Source organism: Epinephelus moara, chromosome 18 (assembly GCF_006386435.1).
Source record: "Epinephelus moara isolate mb chromosome 18, YSFRI_EMoa_1.0, whole genome shotgun sequence".
Taxonomy (NCBI): domain Eukaryota; kingdom Metazoa; phylum Chordata; class Actinopteri; order Perciformes; family Serranidae; genus Epinephelus; species Epinephelus moara.
Window position 1 is genome coordinate 3,699,077 of NC_065523.1, and position 11,630 is coordinate 3,710,706.

Here is an 11,630-nt window from a genome sequence, read left to right on the forward strand (position 1 = left end):
GATCAACCACAGTTATGTTTTAACAGGAGCTGGGGGGCAAACACTTTTTCATACAGGGCCATGTAGCTTTGGATTTTTTTCTTCCTCATTAATAAAACCCTTCATTTAAAAACTGCATTTTGTGTTTACTTGTGTTATCTTTGACTAATGTTTAAATTTGTTTGATGATCTGAAACATTTAAGTGCGGAGAACATGCAAAAAAGTAAGAAATCAGGAAGGGGGCAAACACTTTTTCACACCACTGTATACACAAGCATGGGTGTGTATGATGTGTACTGGTGTGCGCATAAGCAAGAGAGAGAGAGAGAGAGAGAGAGAGAGAGAGAGAGAGAGAGAGAGAGAGAGAGAAAAGGTGTGTGTCAAACAAAGGCCGTTTGGCCTACAAAACAAAATGGCTGACAAAAGAAAACTACAAGATGGCTGAATCAAAGATGGCTTCAGATCGGGGGAGGTTTGCCTCACTGTGTGGGCAGTTAGGACAAAGGACATGAAGCGACAACTTCTCCTCTTTGAGTGTAGCTATGTTGAAAGCCAAATTGTGAGTGAGTATATGTGTATGTGATGTGTGTTGCAAAAGGGTCTGGGTTAGCACAAAGGATGTTTAGTTGTATGCAAAACTGTCTGTGTAACGCATTAGCAAGCTAACTTCATTTAGCTTCAGTGAAGCCCGTTAACCAAACAATCACAACATAACTCAATGACAGCATTAAATCACGATTGACAAAATTAAACAGCCTTGCTTAGCCTGTACAACTACAAAAAAACTATGCCAAGTTGTTAGATTACCAATTTTTAAATGGAGGGAAGAGCTGCTTTGTGGTATGCTGCTTTTGTTAGCTGGCACATGTAGGCTGGAAAGAGCTGTGGTTCCAGAAGTGGTCTTTGCTGTGTCCTTGTTCCAAAGGTTCAGATCCGAGGAGACTGTTCGCCCGGTAACCTTGCAGAGTTAGAAGTTTGATGCTAACTCGACTTGGTTCTCCTTGTCACTGAAAGTTAGTTGCAAACCTCATGTTTCGCACACTAACTTGTCTGGTCATCAGGTTCTGTGTCTGCTGGGAGCAGGCCACATTCAGAGCAAAACTGCAGCTCCTGCTGTGAGCATGTAGAGGGGAGAAAACAGGGGAAGGGTGTGTCAGGTCCTCCTACCTCAGTCGAGGTCCAGGAGAAAAGAGTGAGATGAAGAGCAGAAAGTTCTCTTTAAGTTGGCTTGGTGACATCACAGTCACATGTCTCTGTAACAGTAGTGCCCAATCAAGTTTGAAGACTGGTCTCTCACATAGATGTGACAAAAATTGTTGGACTTGTGCTCAGGTTGAAGAGTGCACAAAAGCTCGTGTAGGGTCCTGTTGAATTTTACACATTGGCCATTGCTTTTGGGGTGGTTGGAGTGGTATGAGTCTTCTGAATCCCATACAGGCTACACAGCTGTTGAATAAGAGCGTCTCAAAATTACGGCCCTGGTCTGAATGAATGTGTGGTAGAACCCCAAACTTATAGAATCATTCCTTCACAAGCACGGTGGCCATTGTTGATGCCCGCTAGTATTTAGTGGGGAGTGCCAGTGTAAACTTTGAGAAGACATCAGTTATGAGTACCTGTTCCTGACCATTCTGTGCTGGTTCCAGAAAAGTCAAGTCAATAGCTAGGACCTTGTTAGGTCTAGCCGCAATCAGGTGGCCCATAGGAACACGTACAACATGTTGGGAAGGCTTTGCTACAGCACAATGTTCACATTGCTGACCCATTCTTTTACCCGCTGGTACATACCTGGCAAGTAGCAGCATTGTTTCACCAGCTCAGTGGTCCTTTCCACTCCCTGATGTCAATGACCATGGTGAAGCTGAGTTGGGACCTCCCATCAGATGGGAAGGTCCTTCTGTAAAGAATTCCACCCTTTTCTACCAACCTTTCCTACTGTTTGAGCAGCCCTTATACAGCTGGGCTAAGTTGTCTACGCTCAAAAGCACTAGGGCCTTTTTGGCGCCTCCAGAACACCAGAAGGTTGCGAATTGTTGAGTCGTTCTTATGGAGGTTTGTCAATTTGCTGTTGGAAGTGGAAGGAAGGGCGGAGATGGCTAGTGTGGCGGAATTTAGGCGAGGTAATATAACGAAGATTGTCGACAACGCCACCTGGGGGAGTTTAACCCCCTGGAAATTATTGAACTTAACCCCTACAAGGGACACAAGAATAAGGCACACAGGTTCAACTAAACACTGGCAGAGACAGGTACCAAAAGCTACAAAACTTTATTTTTAACAATATCTTTTTAAAATGACACGTTCTCAATACTAAAAGAGCAATGACCAGAAATTTACTGTGTGTGTTGGAGGGCCTAAGAAGCTAGGCCGGGGGCTTACTGCAGAGGACAGACCAACAAAGGAGCAGGGACGGGTCCAAAAAAAAAGAACACAACACACCACACGTGAAGACAAAATAAACCAAACAAAACCAAAGCATGGCAAAAAGGGGTGAGTGAGTGAGGGACACCACCACCAAGAGGTCTGCCTGCCACCGGCTCGCACCCCTTTCTCCTAACTGAGAAACACACAGTTAGTTCAAGTCAACGGTCTCACACAAGACACACACACACCCCAATTTACCCAAACAATATACCCCAGAAACCAAACAATGATAACAGATATTACAAAAGAAAGTAGGCTAATAACAATTGTCTAACTGAATCAGTAAACATAGAGTCTAATATAAATTACCCAGGAGTTGGAAGACATGCATGTGTGTAGCTTTTAAGTCAACCAACCCCCAGAAAACAAACCTCAAAACAAAACAGGAGAAAGAAATAAAGAATCAAAAGAAAACAAATAATACTGCTTACTGTAAATTAAATCAAATAAACAAAACAGCACAGGGCCACTAGAACGTGGCTACCAAATATAGTCCCCTTGTCAATGAGATGAGAATAAAAATACACCAGGTAATATTGTAAAACGGGAAGTTCTGAAAATTCTGGTACAATCAGAACAATTCAGTTATAAATGACTCGGAGTAGACACACTCTGCACAAACCCCAAATCCAAAAGTCATTGGAGACAGAACAGCAGCCCGTGCCAGGTGGTGGAGGCTGATGGCTTGTGAAAAACAGGAGGCACTACACCCTAGCGCACAGCCTGGCCTTTAAGGGCCTGCAATGTAAATACCATAAAAAAACGAACATTACCAATTTGAAATTACACTGAAATCAATAGTAATATGAACTCGAATATACATACCACCGGGCAGAGGGCGGTTTCCAACAGCAGAGCGGAGAGGAGGGGAGGACGCATGGCCGCTGCGCACTCTGCCAACTGCTGACCAGAAACCACGGAAAGAGACAATTTATTCAGGTGAAGACCAGGCAGAGACGGGCCACAACTTAAAACTAATTTGAGCCAGCCTACCTCAACACCGAGTGGCGTAACAAGCTCGAAGCAGTAAACCGTAACTCCGGTCTGCGCTCAAGAAGCCAAGGGAGGGAGAGACAGCCACACTGCAGAGCAAGGAAACCGGCAGGTAAAACACCAATTACGCACGCAGTAAGTGTGCGACACCAGGAATATTATGAGAGCCTACCTTATGCTCACAGCAGGACTGACACACCAAAAAGCCTCGGAAGGCAGACCAGCCACACCAGACTGCACAGACGCCAGACTCTGGAGGTTAGGAAGAAGAACCAGAGCAGTATTGCCTCACCTAGATATAAAGGTGGGTGGCACCGCCCTGCAAACAGCGCTGATGGCTGATTGAATGCAGTCTGCTGCCCGTTGAGTGAAATGGAAGAAAGGAGAGGAGGAGGGAGGGGGAGAAACTCAATCTGCCACACTAGCAAGGACACTTGCTTAGGTTGTTTACCTATTTCCGTCTGCATTCTTGCGGGGATGGGAGTTCCAGGCAGAAACTGGCTAACTGAGGCTGTCTCAGCTGAGGCTGGTTGTCTGGACAGAGCATCAGCATTAATATTATTAGTATTAAGGACCTGAGTGATATTTAAGAGTGAAGTCAAAATCAGCCAGAGCCTCAGCCCAACGTTGCTCTGTTGCCCCCAGCTTAGCAGTATCAAGATGGCTTAAGGGGTTGTTGCCTGTCCAGACTACACACTTATTACCTATCAAGTAATCACAAAATTTTTCAGTCATGAGCCATTTCAAGGCAAGAAATTCTGGTTTCATGGATGTCCCCCCCAATGTTCAGATATGCCCAAAATGTCCCCCCAGTATATAACTGAAACTGAAAAACAACAACAAAGAAAACGTTTGTTTTTTTTCTTCATTGCTATTCTACGATAGGCAACCACATACCACCATCCAAAATAATGGAATCATCATAAATATAACTAAACATAACAAATCCCCATTATTATTACTATCGGTTCTGCGTGTGGTTTGTCCAAGTGGAGTTGCCATAGCAGAATGCCAAGGCTGGTTGCCATTAACGTTGTTGCCAGACTGCTGTATGGGTAACGTTCCAGGCAGGCAATGTAAATTTGTCTCTCTATTAATTACTAAATAAAAGTGGAAAACGAGATAATATGAGTGTTACGTAGGCTATATTTTAACTGTTTATTGTGATTTTGTAAAGTGTTACAGTAAATTTTGATGTCATGAATGGTTATTGTTTTGCAATGTTGCACCGAATGTAACCACGTTATAATAGCTAGCTGGCTAGCTAGCTAACTAGCTAGCTAACAACAAGCCTGCATCAAGTTTGAACTTGGAAGTGTCTCTGATAAAGTTAGCGCTGCATGTGTAATTTCACAGTGAGTCGTCATGAGCAAGAGGAAGGGTGGCAGAGACATTCGGCTTTTTTTTGGCAAGTCTCAGAAAAGAAGCAAAGTAAGTTAAGCACAGTGAGAAAAATGAGTAGTGTTACCCTATCAGTCGGATTATAGAAGTAACGTTAGTTATACGGTACGGTAGCATTAGTACAAAAAATGAGTCATGATTTATTTCTTGATATAAGGATTATTGACATTCAGATCAGAAATGGTTTGTAGGCTATCTGAGCAAGAGACACCATTTGTTATTTGATAATATTTCGTCCATGTTCACTTTGGTGTGTTCAGAATAATGAGTGAAAAAATGTAAAGTGACAAGTGGTCAGAGAAGAGGAGATGACTTCAATTGAGCGGCAAGCAACTAGTGTGAGTCGTGAGTGTAAAATGAAAGGTAGGGATGTCCCGATCCGGCTGCCGATATTAGCAAAAAACGTGCATCGGCATCGGATTGGACTGCATGGAAAAATGCTGATCCAAGAACTCCGATCCAGTTTTTCCGACCAGCCCAGCGCTCCACGATTCAAGCAGTCCATTCCAGTGATCAGCTCCAGCTCTTACTATCAATCCACCAGGCCAGCATGCAGACGGCAGACACACATGGAGGGTAGGAAGAGTAGCGGTCAATTTAGTTAACTGACTATTTGTTTTCTGCTCTGGTTTTTTGAGAGTAATATTTTTATTTGGTTTACACTCTTACTGTTTAAGTAAAGAGCACTGATGGCATTGTTTTGGGGACAATTAGTGAAACTGGAGCCATGGATGGACTATTGCTTGTTTAAACAGTTGTACAATATTGTGTGTGGTTTTTTTGTCCTCTCCGTTGGTCCCAGGAAAGAGCAGCACCAGGCTTGCACTGACACTACTAAAATAACTGAAAAGGAAAGGCTGCATTGTTTCTTAAATGTCAACAATGTCTTGTGGTGTTAATCTATTTTTTATTTATTAGGGGGCCAAAGCACAAGTGTGTGGAGTCTTGCTGCTATTTTAATTTCAATATTAGACATTTTAAAGATTTCTTGTGTTGATTTATTTTCTATTTATTAAGGGGCCGAAGCAGCCAAAGCAAACCAGCTATATTTTTTATTTAATGTTAATGTTCAAGTTTAAAGTTTGTTTATTTAACCCTGTTAACAATAAACGGGTCAGCTTCTCATATCAACTGTTGTGGATCATTCTAACTAACCCGATTAAGTAGTTGTTCTTGTTAGAGTAATATCGCTTGATCAAACCTTTTCTAACATGACTGACAACAAAATAAGTGAATATGTATAATACGTGCTTGGATCGGATCGGTATCTGTATCGGCCAAAACTCAAGGCTGTAATATCGGTATTGGATCGGAAGTGGAAAAAGCTGGATCGGGACATCCCTAATGAAAGGGCAATAAATCAAATCTGTTTCTACTGAAATTGCGTGGCACAGACCTTCCTATGGATCAAAACACTTCAATATGATTATGGGTGAAGTTGTACTTTATTAATCCTTAATCCCTAGTCTAAGGCACTTAGACATTCAAAAAAAAGAACGTATCTCATGTATTAGTGAATTTGTACATATTTTATTTTAGAATTTCAATGGCAGGAAGTAAGGGTGTGTGTGTTTGGGGGGGTGGAGGTGTGTGCAGATTTGGTCCCCCCCAATGTTGACTCCATGGCTACAGCCTTGCTTTGAAGACAGCATAGATGGATAAAGGGGCTTCAGTTACCTGTCCAAAGGGGCTGTCTGATGATATTCTAAATATAGTGTACCCTTAAACCGATATTGATATTTTTAGGTAGGCTTTTTTTTTTGGCTAAATAACATTTTGCTGTTGCCCCTGTCCACAGCTACCCTGGAAATCCAGAGTTCTTGCTAGAGCACAGTTTGAATTTGCTCAGTGAGTCACTCTGGCAATCAGTAATGATGCTCATTACCCATGCCCTTGGAGCCGAGCTGCACCAATCACATCGGTGTATCTGATATAGGCGGGCCAGAGGCGAGCTAAACAGATGACGACAGCGCTGCAACGACGAAGTCCGGAATCAGTCAGTAAACATTGCAAGATGGCTACGGATGAACACCAGTTGTTTGAAACGGCTTTGGCCGCTACAATGAACGAGTTAGACTTAGCTTTTTCTTTAAAAGAGGTTAGACTTAGCTTTTTCTCTAAAAGAGGAACAGAAGACGGCGCTTGAATCTTTCCTTTGCAAGAAGGACGTTTTTGCTGTTTTGCCGACCGGATACGGCAAGAGTCTAATCTACCAGTTAGCTCCGCTGGTAGCGCTCTGGATACGTCACCCCGTGTATTATTCTGATTGGACGTAATTTTATCCAATTGCGTGCAGTAATATTTCCAAATGCATGCTTGGTGCCACCCCTCGAGTTGGGCCATTTGCATTACTCATAGCCAGACCCTAAATCTTTCAAGATTTGGGTCTGGATTTCCAGGCTAGTCCACAGCAGGACATTGGCGAGCTTTTGTAGCGGTGTGCCTGGCTGCCTCTCCAAACTGGGGGCGTGCCGACTGCCATCTTCTGTAGGTAGTACACTGAATATGGACATGTACTTCATACAAACCCACCTCAAAAAGTCCAAAATATCCCTTTAACAATGGCTTTGTTCAATGCAAATATCCCTGAGCCGTGACAGTGTGAAAATGAGTAAGCATGCAATACTAGGACCCTGAACTTGAAGCAGCAAAATGGAATTCAGCCATCTTTCACTTTAAAAACTAGAGTAGAATCAGTCAGGAAGGATAACAAGACAGCAATTGTCTGTGGCCACCACATGCAAAACCATTCCCTTTTTGGGGGTGGTCTTGCGTTTGCCTCTCCATTGCACCTGTTGTCACTTTCATTTGCACCAAAGCAGGTGAAACTGATTCACAATCACTTGCACTTCCTAAATGGACAGATTGATATCCTTGAAGTTTAACTGACTTGGTGTTATACTGTGACGATAAAGTGTTCTCTTAATTTTTTTTTTGATCAGTGTAATACACTATTATCTTACCAGAACACTGCGCTCTGACAATGCAGAGTTACTTGTGGTTCCTAAGGTCTCCAAAAGTAAAAAAAAAAAAGAAAAAAAAAAAAGAAGCCAGACCTTTAGCTGTCAGATTCCTCTTCTGTGGAACCATCCTCCTGTTTAGGTCCAGGAGGCAGACACCATCTCCACATTGAAAAGTAGACTTGAGACCTTCCTCTTTGAGAAAGCTTATAGTTAGGGCTGGCTCAGGCTTGCCTCAGACCACCCACTACTTAGGGTAATGTAGGCCTAGTCTGCTGGGGGACCTCCTGTGATACACTGAGCCCCTTCTCTTCTTCGCTATCTCTCTTCATTTGCTAACCTTCATGTCCTACTCTGCATAACACTAACTTGGCTTCTTTTTCTCTCCTGGGCCTCTGTGTTCTACTGTCTTGTAGGTTCCCTCAAATTGCGGCTAACCTGGATCACGGGTTGTGGTTGCACTGCTGACATGGTCCTGCCTGATGCCTACTACTATTACATATGATTATTATTGTCACATACCTTAACTATCATATATATATATATATATCTATATATATATATATATATATATATATATAAAGATTAGGTATGCAGACTTAGGAGCAGAAGCTGAGCAGCGAGGATGGAAAACTAGAATTTGTCAAGTGGAAGTGGGGTGTAGGGGATTCATGGCCAGATCAGCTGTCTCGCTCCTGGGGGAACTCGGAGTGTGGGGACAGAGTTTGAGGAAGACAGTGAAGGAAATGTCAGATGAAGCAGCTAGAGCTAGTCAGTGGATTTGGGTGAAGAAGAATAATGTCAGTTGGGGGCCAGCAGGGGGAACTACTAAGCAGGGTACATAACTCCTTGAGATCAGGTGGAGAGATCCACCAATCAGTCCTCTCAGGAGAAAAAAAAAATAAAGTATTCTGAATCTGAAAATCCAGGAAGAGGAAGGTTATTTAAGTGTGGGAGTGGCCTATTTGAATCCCTTTTGTTTGAGACCATGCTGCAAGGTAAGAGTGTTTGCTGAGCCTGTGAGTTTATCTTCTCTATCTCCTTTAACTTTAGCTTATATTGGAGTTATGATATGTAGTGTGTGAAACAGACTATGGTGAATGTACTAGGAAGGGTAGTATCAGCACTGTCACTACCTGGAGCTTGCATAAACGGAGCCTGGGTTTGTTGAAGGTGGCAGTGTTGTTTGGGCTGAGAAAGCCTGTGAGTTTATCCTCTCTATCTCCTTTAACTTTAGCTTATATTGGAGTTATGCTATGTAGCGTGTGAAATAGACTATGGTGAATGCACTAGGAAAGGTAGTATCTGCACTGTCTCTACCTGGAGTTTGCATAAACAGAGCCTGGGTTTGTTGAAGGTGGCAGTGCTGTTTGGGCTGAGAAAGCCATATGTAAGTAAGGTAAAGGAGGTTATTGGGTTGGTGCGGGGAGCAGTGAGACCTGGCATTAGGGGAGTGTCTCTGGGATGCCAGAGATCAACGTCTAGCCTCCCGGAGGTGTCGTGGGAACAACTAGATGAAACACGGGTGAAAGGAGGTTCCCACCTGATGACCCCAAAGACATTAGTTATCACTGCTCACTGGTCTGTATAGTTAAGCCTTGCCATAATAGCTTATCATAGGGCTTAGAAGGTTATTCACTGAGTGCTGATCCTTTCTCTAGAGCACAAACTTATTGTGTTTATTTGAATTATATTGATCTGTTTGAGCTGAGTTGAATTGAAAACGACATGTTTGATATCGTATAAGCAAGGGGTGATCTCAGACCTGGTTTCAGAACAAAATGACTTATTGTGCATCTGAAATTAGTTAGGGTGCACTTATAACTACAGTGCGGGCGATCAACAGCAATTAATACAAGTAAAGAATATAAAACGCAAATATTTTCACTAAAACACTCTCCAACCAAAATCAGGACAGAAAATAGCGTGTCATCTGGTTAAAGCAGAAAAGTCAGTAAATTAGTCTGCACTGATCTACGAATGAATGAATGTATATCTATATATCTATATCTATATATTTATTAAAAAAAACCATGAATGAAGTAATTCTTATGATATGAAATCAAACAGTGATACTTATTACCTGCACAAATGTTCTGTTTTAGGGGAAGCAAAAAGTTACATTCATCAGAAATGTGAAATGTAAGTGATAGCCTATAACCTCATAACAGACTAGGTAGATGTGGAAACACAGGAAAGGATTTCCAGATATTAAATGCCCAATTATTGATAATTGGTTGGAAAATGAAAAAAGTGCTTCTAATATGTCACATAAAACACTTAAGCGTGATTCCAGACTGCTTCTGCTCCTAAAGTAAAGAGTGGAAAAGTAGTTAATGCCTAGTCTCGCCACCAGACAATCAGAGATCTCCGTCTTCTGATAGTCTGGGGACACTCCTTTCTAAAGTGTGTTTAACACACCGGCGAAAACGGCCGGCAACAAAGCAACACCTCTTGCATTTTTGAAAAGGACACGCCTTCTCGGAAATGTCGCGCTCCCCCTTTTCTCGTCCGCAAGGAAACAAACACACACCTTGAAAATGGATGCCGAGAGATTAAACTCCGTTTTATCAAACGTGTGCTCATCCGTGAAGAAAATATTTTTTCCAGCGGATGTCTTAGTTACAATAGGGTGACCATATTTTGATTTCCAAAAAAGAGGACACTCGGCCGGCCACGACATAGCCAACTTAAATGATACTCGCAGTTTACTCAAAGATGCCTTATAATTTTAATATATTTAAAATTTATATGTATGGATAGAAAATTCAGTTATATTAAAAAATAATATCTCTCAAAGACAGAAATTCAGATAGGCCCCAATAGGGGACCCATACACACTAGAGTGTGGCGATCCGAGCCCGACGGTACCCGACGGGTTGGGCCGGGTTTGGTCAAAAATGTAGCTATAAATTGTATTCGGGCTCGGGTCGGATTCGGTCAGCTTTCAGTGAAAATGTAGTGTAAAAATAAATAAAATCCTATTGTCTGTCCTGTTTATTGCTTGGGCACTGTTATTTACGTGACAACACCTGAACATAACACACACAGACACACATTGGCTGTTTGTTTCTACCTCTCTCCTCGCTGGATGTGTCGGACCTCCAGCAGCCCGCCTCGATTAAACGCTGAAAATAAAATAAAAGAGGGAGACAGGTTTTTCCTATTTTATCTTATTTTGTTTTATTTCTCCCTCTCCTCTTGCTAGAAGCGTCGGACTTCCTGCCTCCCGCTGGAGGTCTCCCTCTCCGCAGCTGAGCACCCATGGCGCACGCCCGGCCTGTTAAATAGCCTGTAATCGTAACAACTGTGTGACACAAACTCAGTGCTTTGGTCATTAAATAATGTCGGGCTCAGTTCGGGTTCGGACAGAAATATGCTGCCCGTGCCGCACTCTAACACACACAAACACCGGAAAACCGGACATTATCATAAGTTTATAAAAAAAACCCCGGATGCCCCGGACGGGACGTGAAAAGTGGACGTGTCCGGGCAAAAGAGGACGTTTGGTCAGCCTAAGTTACAACATGATTGAGCTAACTGGAGTAGTTTCATGTCGTATCCGACAATGGGAGGCTTTTAACAGATCACGTCCTGATGTTAGCTTTGCAGCTGCTGTTAGCTGTCCCTGTCAGCTGCAGCCACTGGTGCTTTCTAGACATCGTGATTTCCCAAAACTGAATAAATACCACACACAGCAACACAAAACTGCTTTGCTAGCTCAATCATGTTGTAACTAAGATATTCGCTGGATAAGATATTTTTTTCACGGACCGTTTAATGAGTTATTACCTATTACAGACACCGCTAACGGCTAACAGGGCTAACAGCTAACGGTTAGCCCAGCTAAAGTAAACGTGCAAAATAGTAAT

At 42.6% G+C, this 11,630-nt stretch overlaps 1 long non-coding RNA gene across 1 annotated transcript; it reads right to left on the bottom strand.

Moving 5' to 3' along the window:
* Positions 1-1,913: 1,913 nt before the first annotated feature.
* On the bottom strand, positions 1,914-11,614 carry LOC126406138 (uncharacterized). The gene is made up of 3 exons (XR_007571653.1): positions 3,398-11,614; positions 3,230-3,304; positions 1,914-3,142 (listed from the first exon to the last, which is right to left on the bottom strand). It is a non-coding gene; the product is annotated as an uncharacterized LOC126406138 (long non-coding RNA).
* Between the last annotated feature and the right edge of the window lie 16 nt (positions 11,615-11,630).